Consider the following 20,375-nt stretch of genomic DNA (forward strand, 5'->3'; position numbering starts at 1 on the left):
GCATCTTTATAATCACCCAGTTATGTTGTGACGTTTCATAGCACACAAGGTGTTCATGTGGTATCCGGGAGTTGCATGATCTCATGGTTCCAAGGAACATGTATTTGACATTCAAGAAAGCAGTAGCAATAAACTAAACGATCATATGCTAAGCTAACAGATGGGTCTTGTCCATCACATCATTCTCCTAATGATGTGATCCCGTTATCAAACAACAACACATGTCTATGGTTTAGGAAACCCTAACCATCTTTGATCAACGAGCTAGTCTAGTAGAGGCTCACTAGGGACACGGTATTTGTTTATGTATCCACACATGTATTTAGGTTTCCTATCAATACAATTCTAGCATGAATAATAAACCTTTATCACTAATAAGGAAATATAAAATAACAACTTTATTATTGCCTCTAGGGCATATTTCCTTCAGTCTCCCACTTGCACTAGACTCAATAATCTAGTTCACATCGCCATGTGATTAACACCCATAGTTCACATCGCCATGTGACCAATACCCAAAGACTTTTCTAGAGTCAAATAATCTAGTTCACATCGCCATGTGATTAATACCCAAAGAGTATTGAGGTGTGATAATGTTTTGCTTATGAGAGAGGTTTAGTCAATGGGTCTGTCAGATTCAAATCCGTATGTATTTTGCAGATTTCTATGTCTACAATGCTCTGCATGGAGCTACTCTAGCTAATTGCTCCAACTTTCAATATGTATCCAGATTGAGATTCATAGTCATCCAAATCAGTGTCAAAGCTTGCGTCGACGTAACTCTTTATGACGAACTTTTTATCACCTCTATAACCGAGAAATATTTCCTTAGTCCTCTAAGGATAATTTTGACCGATGTCCAGTGATTCCCTCCTGGATCACTCTTGTACCTCTTTGCCAAACCCATGGCAAGGCACACAATAGGCCTGGTTCACAGCATGGCATACTTTATAGAACCTATGACTGAGGCATAGGGAATGACTTTCATTCTCTCTATGTAGTCTGCCGTGATCGAGTTTTGAGTCTAACTCAACTTCACACCTTGTTACACAGGCAAGAACCCTTTCTTTGACTGATCCATTCTTAACTTCTTCAAAACTTTGTCAAGGTATGTGCTTTGTGAAAGTCCTATTAAGCATCTTGATCTATCCCTATAGATCTTGATGCCCAATATATAAGTAGCTTCGCCGAGCTCTTTCATTGAAAAACTCTTATTCAAGTATCATTTTATGGTGTCCAAAAATTATATATCATTTCCAATCAACAATATATCATCTACATATAATATCAGAAATGCTACAGAGCTCCCACTCACTTTCTTGTAAATACAGGCTTCACCGAAAGTCTGTATAAAGCCATATGCTTTGATCACCTCATCAAAGCATATATTCCAACTCTGAGATGCTTGCACCAGTACATAGATGGATCGCTGGAGCTTGCACACTTTGTTAGCACCTTTAGGATCGACAAAACCTTCTGGTCGCATTATATACAACTCTTCGTTAAGAAATCCATTAAGGAATGCAGTTTTGACGTCCATTTGCCAAATTTCATAATCAGAAAATGCGGCAATTGCTAACATGATTTGGACTAACTTAAGCATCGCTACGAGTGAGAAGGTCTCATCGTAGTCAACCCCTTGAACTTGTCGCAAACCTTTCGCGACAATTCGAGCTTTGTAGATAGTGATATTACCATCAATGTCAGTCTTCTTCTTGAAGATCCATTTATTCTCAATGGCTTGCCGATCATCGGGCAAGTCCACCAAAGTCCACACTTTGTTCTCATACATGGATCCTATCTCAGATTTCATGGCCTCAAGCCATTTATCAGAATCTGGGCTCATCATATATTCTTCATAGTTCCTAGGTTCGCTATGGTCTAGTAACACACTGGTGCGCGTCGGTGCTATACAAACGGTTTTTAACCCCTTTCCGCGACGGCATTTGGAACCGCCGCCAAGTGAGTGTGGGCGATAGGGAGGTCCTTCCCACACGACCCAGAAACCGTCGGGGGTAGGGGGCCTTGGTGCATACAATTGTCCCTATATAACCATTTTCGATATCTCGAATATCCCAAACGCTTCATCCTTGCTACTCGTTTGTGCTCGCATTGCCATCGCAGTCGGAGTTTTGTGGTTTTACCTAAAACCAGGCAGATTCCAGGCACGTACCAAACTTGCTCTACGTTTATGATGCTTGGAACATCACAAACAGTTCATGATTATAAACCGTGTATGAAAGGTAGACAATCACACACATTTAGTTTTCCCGCACCGTATGTGATAGTGTCTGGCATCACACACGCTTCGCAAACGGCAACTGTGTGCATTCTTAGACATGTTTCCTCTCCGTGAACCGTGTCGGATTATGATGTATATCGCACATGCTGTGCTTTATTAATCGTGTGCGTCGTAATGACATGCACACCGTAATTTCGCCCTAATTTAATTGCTGCTATTTAAAATTGTACCTAATTTAAACTTGAAAGTAGGCTATAGCTTTATTCATATCCATCAGGTTCAAACAACCAATGCATTATTCGATTCACAGGTACATATGTTTAAGAATTACATAAGCACCAAATAAAGAATGATGAACCAGGGTTCTATACTTGTACTATTACAGATGGTAAAGAAAGAGGCGACAGACATTCTGGTTGCTGAACAAGGTGAAGCGGAATGGCCCTATTGTGCTCTCCTGGATGCAGAAGGCACGCACGACTCTAGTCCAACCCCTTGTGATGGCCGGCCGCCAATCATGTAGTTTGAGAGGTAATCTTGAGTAAACTGCTTCAGGATCCACTGCAAAGGAAAAAAGATTCAGACATTGTCATCTAACACAACTCATTACGGGCAGTAAAAAGAAGGCTACAGGGTTCTTACTTACCATCCTGCAGTTCACTGTTGTCTTGCATAAAGTGTAAACAAATAGTTCGATTGACATCTTTTGACCCATTTTAATAACAATCTTTATCAGTTTCCTCACTTGATGCTGGTTCATGAATATCTCATTGCCCCATACGCAAAAAGGGTCGAAGTGTGGATCTTTGGCAATGACATGTGTACCTAAAATCACCAAGTTAATATTAGAAGCTAAAAAGCAATTGCAAAATGATGTAGTACAACACTCCCTCCATCCCATTATATAAGATTTTATTACATGTATATCTAGACATCATCAGAACATTAAGGTAACACTCTTCCTTGTTGCTATGTAGCCTGGGATTGCATATTTAGTCATTCAGTACAATGCATGTTGCTATGTAGCCTCAGATATATTAAATATGGCCCTAGGTAATCTACTTATAAATGGGCTACAGATATATTCAGTGAAATGTCTGATTCGACGATTAACCCTTATCAGCCCCCAGGCTATATGGTACCAGCTACCGAGATCCTGAACAGTGAGTACATATAAGCAATGCGATGGAAAACAACACTGTTCTAAATATTGTCCTGTATGAGTACATATAAAGGCATGTTAAGCACAACAGGCTAAACATCAACCAAATATATCCATGGTAGACAACATAATCTACAAATGATAGCTTCAGTGTGCAGGCTTAATCACGCCAGTTAAGCAAAACAAGTGGAAAGGTGTGTTAACTGCATCAGGCATAACATTTAAAAACAAGCAAATAGTCATTCAAACTGGTATTGTGCAGGTCTAAAGTACACTAGTGATTGTTAAAAAACGAAAAGGCATGTTAACTGCAATATCCTTAACAACAACCAAATATCGTAATTCATAGTGGTATTGTTGAAACTGTTATTGATGAAATTGAAATGCACGACAAATAGTTGCACATATAGAGCATCACACTGTGAAGAACTGAAATAAACAAGGCATAAGGCCATCTCTAGCCGATCCTTTAAAACTTAAAGGACTAAAACCCTTAGTGAATAGATATATATATATTGCATCAATTTTTGGCCGTTTCTAGTCGATCCCCTAAACTTACTATGGTAAACTTCAATTTGATCAAGTTCAAAGCAGGTTCAACCGAAAGTAGCATGCATTCAAACATAAACATAGATAGTTTTGCATAAACCGAACATAAAACATAAATTTAAACCAAGCTAAACTACTTTCGGTCGAAGTAGAGGTCGAGCCAATCCTTCCTCGTCATGTACGGTGTGCCACGAGCCGGGTTCGGGCCAGTGCCGTCATCGGGGTCGTTGGGCAAGACACTCCTCCACTCATTGACGTCAATCTCCTCATCCTCGCCACCCACCTCGACGCCCTCCGCGCCGCCGTCCTCGCCGCCTTCGACCTCGTCATCATAGGAGAGCGCGATAGCCTCGCCACCCTCCGCGCCGGCAAAGATCGCCCGCTCCGCCTCCACGAGCTCTGGGTGCTGCCGGCGGAGCTCTTGTATGCAGGCCTCATCGGTGGCCTCGGTGTCGAGGCGCTCCCACGCCTTGCGGTCCTCCCGCGCCATAGCCGAGCTCACCACCCCTGGCTCCGGCGGAACGAGGTGGACCGGACGTGTGCCGAAGGGGAAATCGAGCCTAGCCGCCATGCCGTGGTAGCGGACCTGCCAGCGGTCGTACTCCATGGCCGCGCGCTCGGCCGTGTGGAAGCTACCGAGCCACCGGCGGGTGTGGGTCTCCTGATCTGTAATCTCGGTGACCCATGTCCCCCACCGCCGCTGCCGGACCCCGAGGTACAACCTCGTCGGCTGCCGGGTCCAAGGGAGCACGGGGAAGTCCTCGAACCGGCGTAGGGGCGCGGCAGCGGGTGGATCGGGGGAGCGGTGATGGCGGATCGATAAAGAGCCCGTGGAGGACGATGGGGACACCTCGGCGGCCACCTCGCCGGTGTTGGGCGAAGAGGCCGCGACAAACCTCTTTTTGGCCATTGGCTCCTCGAGCTCCCTGCACACAGGCAGAGGTTGAGGATGGAGGAGGCGGCGATGGCGCCGACCTACCAATGGTTTCAGGGGTGGTGTGTGTCTGTGTGAGTGGAGGTTTGGGGAGTGTGTGGTGTGTGTGGAAGGGGGGCAAGGTGGTGTTTGAGGAAAGACCGCGGCAACTGAAAATTTTACTAGGCGGGAGTAACAAGGCGGGGCTACTGAAAATTTGGATCAAGGGCAAGCAGATATCTTTGAGATTGCGAGGGGTTTCGAGGCGGGAGTAGAATGCTGGGGCCCGGGGCTACTGAAAATTTGAATCAAGGGACTGAAGCAGAGCAGGAGTAACAGACATCACACACGGTTCGCACATACTAATCGTGTGCTATCAAACATTAAAACCTTCCACGCGGTAGATATTTTCGAGACCGGGAGGCATGCCTCGTGGAGCCCAATCTACTGTGCTGATGTGAGGGACTGTAGGGCACGGGCATGGCACACGGGTAGTCTGACCAAACCGTGTTTGTTGCGTACCCAATCGCAGACGGTTTCTACATCCAACTCGTGTGCTGTTTATAAATTTTGCAAGAAGAATAACGTGGGAGAGGGTCAGAACACGAACACACTTGCATGTGGTCCAAATATATGTATGAAAACGATGGTTCGATGTTCGAATACCCAATGCACAACTTTTATATGGCACCTGTCGCACAAAAGCACAATATTGCTAGTCAGCCACCCCCCCTATGAACCCCACTTCGTGTCGGAGGTAAGGGAATCCTAGCTACGAATGCATGCCCCCAAATAGCTAGGTCTAAAATCTCACCCTACTGTAACACAAAACCTATAGGAGTCCATCATATATATATGGTCAAACTTCCCCTTTCGCTTCCTGACAAAGGTGGACTGTGTGCCGACCCACAAATGTGTGCTTGTGGCGCGAGAAGGGTCAGACCACATACGAACCACATGCGGGTGGTCCTACTATATGTATGAAAATGGTGTGGTGTGTGATATTTAACTACCATTCATAACTTTTGGTGTGGCACGTGTGCCTCGCAAACTAACCGGACTTCCCCGACCCCATAGAGGTTGCAGGTAGCATGAAGTAGCCCCCTCCCACACATGTTGGGGGGAGGGCATCTCACCAAGACGTACTGTAACACAGACCAAGCAGAATCCAACTTGGTCGTACAACCTCTCCCCGCTCATTGTTGGTCAAAGTGATGGCCGTCCACACGGCCCCGCAAAATGGGCTACCTTTTCACCGATAACCTCGAGAGGGAGTATTGTATGAAGACAAACCCACTATGTGGATGTGGCCCAAGTAAGTATATGGAAGTGGTGTGTGTGGTGTTTGAATACCCAATGCACAAATTTTATGTGGCACCATGCTTTGGAACCGTAAAATCCCCACACCGAGCGAGGGTTCACAACGCGTAGCATGCTCTCAAACTTAATTAGGCTTTGAATGGGTCGACCTACTATACGGTATCTCGAAGCAAAGAAGAAGAATATATCCACCCTGGTAACCTTTCTCGTCGTTGGTCGAAATGATGGACGTCCACGTGGGCCCATGAATATATGTAGGCTTGCCGCCCATAACCAAGCGAGTGAGAGTGTGTCCAAAGACAACCATTATTGCATGCATGTGTCCCGAACATATTGATGGAGTGCATGCATATGTGTTGAATACCCGACCCAATGCACAACATTGATGTGGTGCATGTGTTGAAAATCGCGGAGGTCCCCACACAAAGCAAGAGGTCGTTCATGACGTGTCGTGTGCTCCCCCCTTCGATCCAGTAGGATGGATTCATGTGTACAGATGCGCTATTATATATATGTAATCTCACATCATGATCTATATCAAGACAAAACAAAAAATTAATCCCCTCCAAAGTCAAATTAGTTAACCTCTCTCGCGTTGTCGGTGAAAGTGATGGACCAAGCTGGTCACCCCCTCGACACGTACTATATATACACCTAGTAACACATCCCTAAAAGAATTAATCCTCCTTGTTCATCAAACACGTACCTCTCTCTCGCTGGGTCAAAGGGATGGACGATGAACTCGCGGGCCCAACACAAAAGCGTAGCGTACGTCGCACGCGAGTGATCATCCTATATAGGACTACGTACCACCGTCTGCATGCATGTGGCCCAAAGAGCTGTTTGTGTGATGTTTGAATACGCAATGCACAATTTTGATGTGGCACCGCGTATATAGGAAACGAAAATGTCCCGTAGAGAAGGTGAGGTTCATGACGCGTGGCATGTGCCATATGTACGCCCCCATTCGACGTGTGGTATATATGTACTTCTATTGTACAGCACAAACCAAAAAATCATTCCTTGATGATCAAATTAACCTCTCTCATTGGGTCAAAGTGATGGAGGACAACCTCGCATGCCCACAGATGGAAGCGCCACACGCGAGTGAGTTCCAATATATAAGGCAACCATCGCCTGCATGGTATTGCGTGATGTTTGAATACCAATATAATGTGCAACTTTGAGGTGGAACCTGCCTCGGGAACCAAAAAGTCCCCACATGGAACGAGGTTTTGACACGCATATAAATAGAGTATTCATGTTGCCCCCTCTTTGACATGTACATACTCCTATACCGTGCATATACGTAACACAAACCAAAAAAGAACCATTCTTGTTGGTCAAATTAGCCTCTCTCTCGTTGTACGTTCAACTGGTCGACGACGGCCTCGTGGGCCCACAGAGAGAGGCACACGCGAGTGATGTCATAGGACAAAACCACCGCGTGCATGCGCCCATGTGTTATGTGATGTTTGAATACCCATTGCACAACTTTGACGTGGCACATGCTTCGCAAACCAGAAACGCACTACACCATGATGCGTGTAGCCCCCTCACTTCAAGCCGACGGGAGTGTGTATGCACGTGCTCGAACTTTGATATCGAATCCTACCATGATCCACACCACACACATGCCAAGATGAATCCACCTTTTGGTCAAATTAATGCCTCTCGTTGTCGGTGGAAACTAAAAACCTTTGCGGGCTAACGAATGGGCACGTCGCTGATAACCGCACGAGGAAGAGTGTCCGAGAGGACCACCAATGCATGCATGTGGCCCGAACATTATGTATGAAAGGGTTGTGTAATGCTTTAAATAACCAATTCACGACTTTGATGTGGCATATATGACTCACAAAATGATCAATAATCCCACACGGAGGTTCACGACTCGTAGTGTACTGCCGGACCCTCCCCCTCCCCCCACACAAAGACACACATCCCGCACCACCACAGCCACTCTGAGGCATGTCAAACTTTTTCTGCAGTGAACATGTGACCAAAGGCGGAGTGTCGTGTTAATTTAATAAAACAGACATCATTCGACCGTTTTTATACATTGATTGATTTCCTAGGGATTTAATGTGCAAAAATCAAATTTGAGCTACATGTGCACCAAAATGGGTTGCAAAATCATATGTGTCCCTGGGTGCATGTTTCCCTGTGCAAGAGATTTCAAAATATTGAGAATATATATTTTTAAAATTCAGTAAATCCAAAACTTAGTTGAAATTCATGAAACTTATCATGGTGTCATATATGGACACCAGTAGACTGTGATATTGTATTTTTTCGTCAATGAGACCCGTTTTGATATAATCTTCTTACAAACGGGAGATTATTAAAAACTGGCAACCAATATCTCATATGGATCATTTATTCGGACCGTGTGCGTTAGACCGTGCCATGCTTCAGTTAAGCAGTAAACCGGCAGAAAGTAAACCAAAAAATACACATGCTGCCACACACCCCATGTGCCGTGCGAGCAAGCGTGAGTTGACGGGACGCATGCGAGCAGTCCGCCGCGCAGGCATACCGGGAGGCGTGCGTGCAGGTGTGCGTATTGACGGGTAGGCGTGCGAGTAGCTGTGTGACATGATGGTAGAAATGGTAGAAATCCGCCGCGCAGGCTCACCGGGAGGCGAGACAGCTTTTGACCGCAACCTGCCTCGCTCCCACTGGTACGTATTAATTGCGCCCAAGCTTCCAGCCATAATAGGCGGTCGCACCCCCGGTCCATGTGGTCACCAACATCTAGACTCTGGAGTGTATGAGGATGCCGCCGAAGCGCACCATCGGAGGGAGTGGCGACGCCGGGGCTGGTGAAGCACCCGCGCAACGCGTGAAGCTGGGCACAGAGGTTGCCGTCGCCGCCGACGAGGTCTCGCGCGGGAAGCATCACGACCTTGACTTCGTCGGCGCCGTCGTGCCCCCCCCCAGCCGGAGCCGGAGGTCAACAGCAACTCCGGCAACGACTGCGACTCCGACGGAAAACCGGTTAGTCATCTATATACCCATTTGTGCGGCAAACATATCATGTGTTTTCTCTGGTTAATCCCCCCCCCGCGCCTCTATAATTTTTCTGGAATACAAATCCTATGGTTATGTTCTCTCAGTCCATGAAATCAGAGTAATTAAGATCCGTTAGATGCACGTAGTGTATTGATTGTTTGAATGTTATCCGTATAGAGTTAGTGATTAATTGTTTGTTCTGTACAAATGATTTTTGCTAATAATCCGACTAGGGTTAGCTTGCGTGCTAATAATTCGTGGCCAGATCTTGAGAATTGATTGAATGTCCTACATATATGTTTGTGCCTTTTTTATTCCTGATCTTGAGAATTGATTTCGAATGTCCTACATGTTATGCCATTTTTTCTTTCAGATTGGTATTTACACAGATGAGGCTCCGCCCAGCGCTGCCAGCCGGATGTAGATCTTGGACCCGGCTGTACGGCCAGAAGCGCCCCCTGGACCTGAGGAACCAGTAGAATCTCCGGCGGACTGCATCAGTGATCTCCCAGACGGCATCCTTGGGGAGATCATCTCCCTTCTCCCCACCAAGGATGGCTGCCGCACACAAGTCCTCACATCTCGGTGGCACACTCTGTGGCGCACCGCGCCTCTTAATCTCGACTGTCGTCAGCAATCTGTCGATGATGATTCTGAACTCCCCGGAGCCATCATCTCCTCCCACGAGGGCTCCGTTCAACCCATCTGCATCCTGGCATGCTACCTACTGGACATACCCTGCATGGTGGCCGCTTGGCTGACAACCCGTCAATTCGATAAACTCCAGCAGCTTGAGTTCTACCATGACTATGCATGTAATATACCATGAACAAATGTATCTGTGCCATCACCACCGATGTCCATCTCGTGGTTTTCCTCCTCTCTCCACACCGCCACATTCGCCCGGTGCCATCTAGCAGACAATCTGGTACAAATGCTTCAACTCCCACTACTAAAAAAATGTGCGCTTATGGTGGTTGATCTGCCGGAGGCCGCACTACACAACATCATCCACTCCAGCTGCCCTGCCCTGGAGCGCTTGCTGCTTGTTTTTGGAATGGAAATTCGTATCCGTTGTCACAAAATAAAGTCACCCCACCTTGTAAGCATGGGAATTTGTTTTTTTGGGCATGATCTCATCATCAAAGATGCCCCTTCACTTCAAAGGTTGCTCCTTGATTCTGTTATAGTACCTTCGCAAATAATTGTAGTCTGCACCTAAACTGGAGACCTTGTGTGCAATTCGTGATCCTTTTAGATGGTTCAAGATGGTGTTTGGCTCCACACCTATTGAGGTATTATATATTATTCATGTAAACTGTTGTAATCTGCTTTTTTCATTTGTACGCATAAGTTAAGTATCATCTTGGAGTACACTTTTGGTACTAATATTATGTTCTATGCTCAATGAAGAGCTTGTCCATCATATCAATGGTGGTGGATCTTGTCAAGACCTTACATATCAGTATGTGGTGTTTTGATCTGAACATGATTATTGGCTTGCTGCAATGCTTTCCATGTCTGGACAATTTGTATATAAAGGTGATGATTTCACGCACATTGAAAGCCCATATATAATGTACTAAAATCGTTCAGCTATCACTCTTTCAATGTAATATTTTTTATACATTAACTGTTTTCAATCTTCATCTCTATTTAGGCACTAACACATGGACGAGAAGGTATAACCAATCGATGGTTCAAGAAGCACCAGGATTTTCTCAGATCTCATGACACTCGTTTGAAGACAGTAACGCTGGAAGGATATGCATCCAACAATGCAAACACTAGCTTTGTCACATTCTTCATGTTGAATGCGAGGGCACTATTATCTGTGAGGATTAAGTTTTACGATTACCCATTTCTTACGGCTGCAAGTGTTGAGAAGCATAAAAAGAAGTTTCAGGTGGACCTAAGGGCTTCTGATCGTGCCCGAATTCTATTTACAACAGCTTGTCACCATGGACCAGTAGAATTTCTGGGCCGGGATCTTGATTTTATGGATAAGACCGATCCATTTGATTGTGACTGTCGAAAACTTTGGTCGAGTTAGATGTCATTGTCCTGTTCAATCTGGATTTTGTCTAAACCTGATGAGCAATTAATCTTCGTGCTTTTGTACTGTTTGTTAGCTGGAGTTAGATATTGTTGTCCTTTTCAACTCGGCTTTGACCCATATTTTCTTTCATACTGGGCCAATGGCTTCCCATTTCTTTAATTAAGACATAAATATTATAAGCATTCACAACATAGCGAAAGAACATCACTCTCGCGGGATCCTTGAGATCTTTGTTCATTACAGAACCGCAAGTTCTTAGCGCCCACCAGCACCCACAAACTTATTTTCAGCTTGCACACAAAATGGGCTATAATTCTTAATAAGAAAAGCTGCATGGTAGTGACAGATTTGAATTTATCATTTGGGACCCATGAGGAAAAAGCTTATCTAGGGCGGTGCCGACTCGACAGTAAAAATTGAGCAACCTGGTTTTAAAATTACTGTAAATCCAAAACTCGCCTCAAAATCATGAAACTTGGCATGGTGTTATGTCATAGCACCAACATGCTGTGGTAAAAATTTAGTCCAATTTGGGACAAGTTTCGGTACAAACTTCTTACAAACCGGAGCTTCTCTCAAAAAGGCTCATGGTTCCGAGAGGGCCTTGTCACCTATGTGTGCGAAACGACATACGCGGTCTCTTCCCGCCTTGATTTATTTTACAGAGGCAACATGCAACTATAGTAGCGTCGTCCTAAAAATATGAAATTATTCACTGTTCGTTTTGCCTTTTTATACATTATTTGAGTTTCCTATGCATTTTGGAACGTACTTTGGTGTGTGCAAAGGTCATGTGTGTACTAGCCACGTATGTAATTGGATGTTCAATCTGTTTATGGAATCAAGTCCTTATAATTTATAAGTACATATGTTGTTGTTCTGTGTGCAATGACATCACACACGGACCATACTGGGGAACCCGTCAGTGATGATTTCATCAATCGCTGACAATTTTATACCACCAAGCGTTTGCCCACAACACACACGGCTTATTAGCAGCAATCGTCTGTGTTATTATCACTCTTCGCACACATTTCTGATTACAGACCCGTTTGCCACGTATCACACACATCTTGTTATATTGAACTGTTTCTGTTCTCTTGGCTCAAAGCAAACAGTTCATTCGAGTGAACCGCATGCGGTATATCGCACACACCTTGATCTGGCTGACCGTTTCTTTTGTGTTGCCTAATCACAAACAGTTCATCCAAGTGAACCGTATGATGTATATCACACACACCTTCATTTTGCTACCCATTTCTTTTGTTCCTCCTCATCGCAAACAATTAATTGAACTGAATCGTATGCCCTGAATCGCACACGCAACTAAAATTTGAACCGTGTTTGATGCATCCGCCATCGCAAACATTTTGCACCTTGTTTTTACACCACCGTTTGTGATTATTGCATCACACATAGTTTCGTCGAAGGGTCTCTGATTGTAGTGTCGTGTTAGCAGCATCCTGAAGTAGTGACATGACTTCCAGGACAGGATTACCGTACCACTTTGGTGCGGAACGTGCTCTGTTCGACCTACGAGGTCCAACAGTAACTTGATCCTAATGTTTCATGATCATCATCATTAGTTTCCTCTCTAGTTGGTGTAGGCATCACGGGAACTGATTTCTCTGATGTGCTACTGTCCAAATTGAGAGAAGGTACAAGTACCTCATCAAGTTCTACTTTTCTCCCACTCACTTCTTTCGAGAGAAACTCCTTCTCTGGAAATGTTCCATTGTTGGCAACGAAGATCTTGCCTTTGGATCTGTGGTAGAAGGTGTACCCAATTGTTTCCTTAGGGTATCCTATGAAGACACACTTCTCTGATTTAGGTTCGAGCTTATCAGGCTTAAGCCTTTTGACATAAGTGTCGCAACCCCAAACTTTAAGAAACGACAGCTTAGGTTTATTGCCAAACCACAGTTCATACGGTGTCGTCTCAACGAATTGAGACGGTGCCCTATTTAACGTGAATGCAGCTATCTCTAATGCATAACCCTAAAACGATAGTGGTAATCAGTAAAAGACATCATAGATTGCACCATATCTAATAAAGTATGGTTACGACGTTCGGACACACCATTACACTGTGGTGTTCCTGGTGGCGTGAGTTGTGAAACTATTCCACATTGTTTTAAATGAAGGCCAAACTCGTAACTCTAATATTCGCCTCCGCGATCAGATCATAGAAACTTTATTTTCTTGTTACGATGATTCTCCACTTCACTCTGAAATTCTTTGAACTTTTCAAATGTTTCAGACTTGTGTTTCATTAAGTAGATATACCCATATCTTCTCAAATCATCTATGAAGGTCAGAATATAACGACACCAGCCGCTTGCCTCGACACTCATCGGATCGCATACATCGGTATGCATTATTTCCAATAAGTCACTGGCTCGCTCCATTGTTCCGGAGAACGGAGTTTTAGTCATCTTGCCCATGAGGCATGGTTCGCAAGTATCAAATGATTCATAATCAAGTGATTCCAAAAGCCCATCTGCATGGAGTTTCTTCATTATCTTTACACCAATATGACCTAAACGGCAGTGCCACAAATATGTTGCACTATCATTATCAACTTTGCATCCTTTGGCATCAATATTATGAATATGTGTATCACTATGATCGAAATTCAATAAACCATTTACATTGGTGTATCACCATAGAAGGTTATAAACCATTCACATTCATGTAAACAGAACAACAGTTATTCTCTGACTTAAATGAATAACCTTATTGCAATAAACATGAGCAAATCATATTCATGCTCAAGGCAAACACCAAATAACATTTATTTAGGTTGAACACTAATCCCGAAGGTAGAGGGAGTGTGCGATGGTGATCATATCAACCTTGGAATCATTTCCAGCACACATCGTCACCTCGTCCTTAACTAGTCTCTGTTTATTCTGCAACTCCTGTTTCGAGTTACTAATCTTAGCAACTGAACCAGTATCAAATACCCAGGGGCTACTACGAATACTAGTAAGGTACACATCAATAACATGTATATCAAATATACCTTTGTTCACTTTTCCATCCTTCTTATCCGCCAAGTATTTGGGGCAGTTTTGCTTTTAGTGACCATTTCCTTTGCAGTAGAAGCACTCGGTTTCAGGCTTAGGTCCAACTTTGGGCTTCTTCACAGGAGCGAGAACTTGCTTGCTATTCTTCTTGAAGTTCCCTTTCTTTCCCTTGCCCTTTTTCTCGAAACTAGTGCTCTTGTTAACCATCAACACTTGATGCTCTTTCTTGATTTCTACCTCCGTCGATTTCAGCATCGCGAAGAGCTCAGGAATCGTTTTCGTCATCCCTTGCATATTATAGTTCATCACGAAGTTCTAGTAGCTTCGTGGTAGTGACTAGAGAACTCTATCAATCACTATCTTATCTGGAAGATTAACTCCCACTTGATTCAAGTGATTGTAGTACCCAGACATTTTGAATACATGCTCACTAGCTGAGCTATTCTCCTCCATCCTGTAGGCAAAATACTTGTTAGAGGTCTCATACCCCTCAACACGGACATAAGTCTAAAATACCAATTTCAGCTCTTGGAACATCTCATATGCTCCGTGACGTTCAAAATGTCTTTGAAGTCCCGGTTCTAAGCCGTAAAGCATGGTGCACTAAACTATCAAGTAGTCATCATATCGAGCTTGCCAAACGTTCATAACGTCTGCATCTGCTCCTGCAGTAGGTCTGTCACTTAGCGGTGCATCAAGGACATAATTCTTCTGTGCAGCAATGAGGATAATCCTCAGATCACGGACCAGGTCTGCATCATTGCTACTAACGTCTTTCAACTTAGTTTACACTAGGAACATATCAAAAATATATGTGAGCTATATCGCGAGCTATTGATCTACAAAACTATCAAGACTAAGACCATGATAAATTAAGTTCAATTAATCAAATTACTAATGAACTCCCACTTAAATAGACATCCCTCAAGTCATCTAAGTGATACGTGATCCAAATCAACTAACCCATGTCCGATCATCACGTGAGATGGGGTAGTCATCAATGGTGAACATCTCTATGTTGATCATATCTGCTATATGATTCATGTTCGACCGTTCGATCTCCAGTGTTCCGAGGCCATCTCTGTACATGATAGGCTCGTCAAGTTTAATCCAAGTATTCCGCATGTGCAAAACTGTCTTGCACCCGTTGTATGTGAATGTAGAGTCTATCACACCCGATCACCACGTGGTGTCTCGAAACAACAAACTATAGCAACGGTGCATACTTAGGGAGAACACTTTTAACTTGAAATTTAGTGAAGGATCATCTTATAATGCTATCGTCGTTCTAAGCAAAGTAAGATGTAAATAAGATAAACATCACATGCAATCAAAATATGTGACATGATATGGACATCATCATCTTGTGCTTTTGATCTCCATCTCCAAAGCATCATCATGATCTCCATCGTCACTCGCTCGACACCTTGATCTTCCTCATTGTGTCGTGGTCGTCTCGCCAACTATTGCTTGTACAACTATCGCTAATGCTTAGTGATAAAGTAAAGCAATTACATGGCGTTTGCATTTCATACAATAAAGAGACAACCATAAGGCTCCTTCCGGTTGCTGATTACTTACAACACATGATCATCTCATACAATAACGTTTATCACATTATGTCTTGACCATATCACATCACAACATGCCCTGCAAAAACAAGTTAGACGTCCTCTACTTTGTTGTTGCAAGTTTTACATGGCTGCTACGGGCTTCTAGCAAGAACCGTTCTTACCTACACAAAAAACACAATGGTGATTATCAAGTTTGCTGTTTTAACCTTCTTCAAGGACCGACCATAGTCAAATTCGATTCAACTAAGGTAGGAGAAACAGACACCCGCCAGCCACCTTTATTTAAAACTAGTTGCATGTCTGTCGGTGGAACCGGTCTCATGTGCGTGGACATGTAAGGTTGGTATGGGTCGCTTCATCCCACAATACCGCCGAATCAAAATAAGACGTTGGTGGTAAGCAGTATGACTATCACCGCCCACAAATCTTTGTGTTCTACTCGTGCATATCATCTACGCATAGACCTGGCTCATGATGCCACTGTTGGGAATGGTTGCATGGAAAACATAAATGTTCTACGCACACGCAAGATCTATCCATGGAGATGCATAGCTACAAGAGGGGGAGAGCATCTTCATACCCTTGAAGATCGCTAAGAGGAAGCGTTTATGAACGTGGTTGATGTAGTCGTACACCTTCACGATCTGTCCCGATCAAGTACCGAACATACGGCACCTCCGCGTTCAACACACGTTCAGTTTGATGGCGTCCTCGGCTTCTTGACCCAGCAAGAGGGGTGAAGTAGTAAATGAGTTCCGGCAGCACGACGGCGTGGTGACGGTGTTGATGAAGAACAATCTCCGCAGGGCCTCGCCAAGCACAACGGAGACTATGACGGAGGATAAACTAGAGGGGCGGGGTTGCCGGCACACAGCTTGGTGTATCTTGATGTGTTCCAGGTGCTAGCCCTGGCCCTCTATTTATATGTTGAGCCTTGGGGTCGAAACTTGGAGTAAAAGCCTCCTCAAAGTCAGTTTTGCCCACTAGGAAGAGTCCTTCTCAGACTTTCAGGACCAGACGCCATTGGCCTCGGCATCTGGCCCAGGGCTAGATGCCAAGGTCTCCGGCGTTTAGCCCCCTGGTCTCCGCAAAACTCCTTTTGCACCGACCTAAAGCCCCGTGGGCTTTACCCCTTGGCCTAACCATAACATCCTATATATCAATCTTTACCTCCGGACTATTCCGGAGCTCCTCGTCATATCCGTGATCTCATCCGGGACTCCGAACAACATTTGGTCACCAACATACATAACTCATATAATACTATATCATCAACGAACGTTAAGCGTGCGGACCCTACGAGTTCGAGAACTATGTAGACATGACCGAGACACCTCTCCGGTCAATAACCAATAGCAGAACCTGGATGCCCATATTGGCTCCTACATATTCTATGAAGATCTTTATCGGTCGAACCTTATGACAACATACGTAATTCTCTTTGTCCATCGGTATGTTACTTGCCCGAGATTCAATCGTCGGTATCTTCATACCTAGTTCAATCTCGTTACCGGGAAGTCTCTTTACTCGTTCTGTAATACATCACCTTGTGACTAACTCCTTAGTCATTTGCTTGCAAGCTTATGATGTGTATTACCGAGAGGGCCCAGAGATACCTCTCCGAAATTCGGAGTGACAAATCCCAATCTCGATCCATGCCAACTCAGCAAACACCTTCGAAGATACTTGTAGAGCATCTTTATAATCACCCAGTTATGTTGTGACGTTTGATAGCACACAAGGTATTCCTCCAGTATCCGGGAGTTGCATGATCTCATGGTTCGAAGGAACATGTATTTGACATTCAAGAAAGCAGTATCAATAAACTGAATGATCATATGCTAAGATAACGGATGGGTCTTCTCCAACACATCATTCTCCTAATGATGTGATCCCGTTATCAAATGACAACACATGTCTATGGTTGGGAAACCTTAACCATGTTTGATCAACGAGCTAGTCTAGTAGAGGCTCACTAGGGACACGGTATTTGTTTAGTATCCACACATGTATTTAGCCGGTAACACCTCATATCACTTTGTGGCCTCACGCACAGTATTCCCACGGGTGTCGCCTTACCATGGCCCGGGACCGTTTGCGCCTTTTGGCTCACGTATATGATAGTGTCGCTAGCATCCATATGACAGAGAAGCCGGGCCGACATGACTAGTCGTGAACCCAAAGTGGCACTAACTTACGGGGACAGGCATACATGAATCAACGTCGAGCATGTCGGTCAGCAGCGTGTGAATCCGGGCTGTAGCTCTGGGCTAACAGGACTCCGGGAACCCGAGCTGTAGCAGGCTAGGCAGGACTCCGGATGTCACCGCGTGACATTTCCCCGAAGGGACAGACACAGGAACGAAGTGAATCACATGCCGGCCAGTCAAGTGTTCCGGAGCAGTAGTGCTGGGCTAGCAGGACTCCGGTGAACCGGGCTGTAGCGGACTACTATGGCTCATGGAAGCACAAGACTACATTTCCCCATAAGAGAGGCTACCAAGGATAAACAACTAGGTTGTCGGATCCCACACATACCAAGCATTTCAATCATACACACAATATGCTCGATATGTGCAAATACAACATGGCATCACAACAAGACTCTACGACTCAGAGTATTTATTCATTAGGCTCCGAAGAGCCAGATATTACAAACATGGGTCTCATGACCCAACATTCAGAGCATAAAAGTCAAACACATGCGGAAGCTTAACATGTCTGAGTATAGACATCTACAAATGAAAAAGGCTGAGAAGCCTGACTATCTACCAGATCCTGCCGAGGGCACAAGATCGTAGCTGAGGTATCAAGCTAAACGTCGAAGTCCACACGGAACTACTAGCGAGACTGACGTCTCTCTGCAAAACATAAAATAGGCAAACGTGAGTACAATTGTACCCAGCAAGACTTACATCAGAACTATCTACATATGCATCGGTATCAACAAAGGGGGTGGTGGAGTTTAACTGCAGCAAGCCAGCTTTGACTCGGTGGCTATTCTGAACTACGACTGCAAGTAACTCTTTTGAGGTGGCGCACACGAGTCCACATATTCACCATATCAATACACCACTATGGATCCGCTCCCGTCTCCCTACGAGAATGCCATCCATAGAACTCACGCTTATCTTGCGCATTTTAGAGTATCCACTTTCACTTGTCTATGAACTGTACAGGCAACCCAGAAGTCCTTTACCGCGGACACGGCTATTCGAATAGATGATGTTAACCCTGCAGGGGTGTACTTCGTCACACACGCTCTCGCCACTTACCACCATGTACACGTCGTGTACCTCGGCAACCTTCAAGCGGAAGCCTGGCGAGGGAGTCGTCCACGACCTGACTAACCACACAAGTCTCTCGTCCAGGTTTATCGCCTATTCGGGTTCCATCCGCAAGGAGATCCGGCCGGGGTGTCGCTCACGGCCCCAAACGATGTGTGCAGGGTTCTCGAGCCCACCATCCGGGTGCCACTCGGTACACCAGGCCACGTGTGCCTAGTCTGTCCCAAGCCCACCTGTACCGGGTGCCACTTGGTAGACTACTAACACTACCTACAAACACCAGAAACTAGTTGCAACTCCTGGACGGAGATCGAGTTGATTAATAAGTCGAGAGGGGTCGAGTTACCGGAACCCAATGTGTGGTAGTAACTGTTCATGGATCACAAACACAGAACTCAGTTCCTGAGGACGGTTTCAATGAGACAACCCACCATGTACTCCTACATGGCCTCTCACCGCTACCTTTACCAAATCGTGTTCACACCCTTAGCTCTCAGACAGTAGGACATGTTCACCACTTTCAATTCATCCCCGATGAATCGGACCTGACACAACTCTAAGCAATAGCAGGAATGACAAACAAGCATGAATGAGTAGGCACATCAGGGCTCAGACAACTCCTACTCATGCTAGTGGGTTTCATCTATTTACTATGGCAATAACAGGTCATGCAGAGGAAAGGGGTTCAACTACCGCAGCATGTAACAGTTGAAACGCTGTTGTCCTAATGCAGTAAAAGAGAGCAGGAGCGAGAGAGTGGGATTGTATCGGAATGAACAAGGGGGTTTTGCTTGCCTGACACTTCCGAAGATAGTATAGCTCTTCATCGGTGTCATCGATCGCACCGTCGAAGCAACGTCTACTGAGAGGGGACGACACCGGCAAACAGAGAAGAAACACGATCAATGCAATGCACAATATGATGCATGCTATGACATGGCAATATGAATGTGTTTTGAGCTAATGCAACTAGCAACATATTAAATGGAGTTGGTTTGAACCTTAGGTTCAAATTCAAACTTCATATGTGGAAATTCAAATGCCATTTACATGATTTGTCCTAAACAGTAGCTATAAGTTGCTCTAACATGCATGAAAAAGGTACAGATGGATAGATTGGATTTTTCTAATCATTTTTCATATATAACTTGTTTCATTTGGAGTTATGGTTGAATTACTATGAATTTTAGAAGTTTATAGCATTTTCTGGAATTTCCTGTATAAG

This window comes from Triticum aestivum, chromosome 2D (assembly GCF_018294505.1).
Source record: "Triticum aestivum cultivar Chinese Spring chromosome 2D, IWGSC CS RefSeq v2.1, whole genome shotgun sequence".
Lineage (NCBI taxonomy): Eukaryota > Viridiplantae > Streptophyta > Magnoliopsida > Poales > Poaceae > Triticum > Triticum aestivum.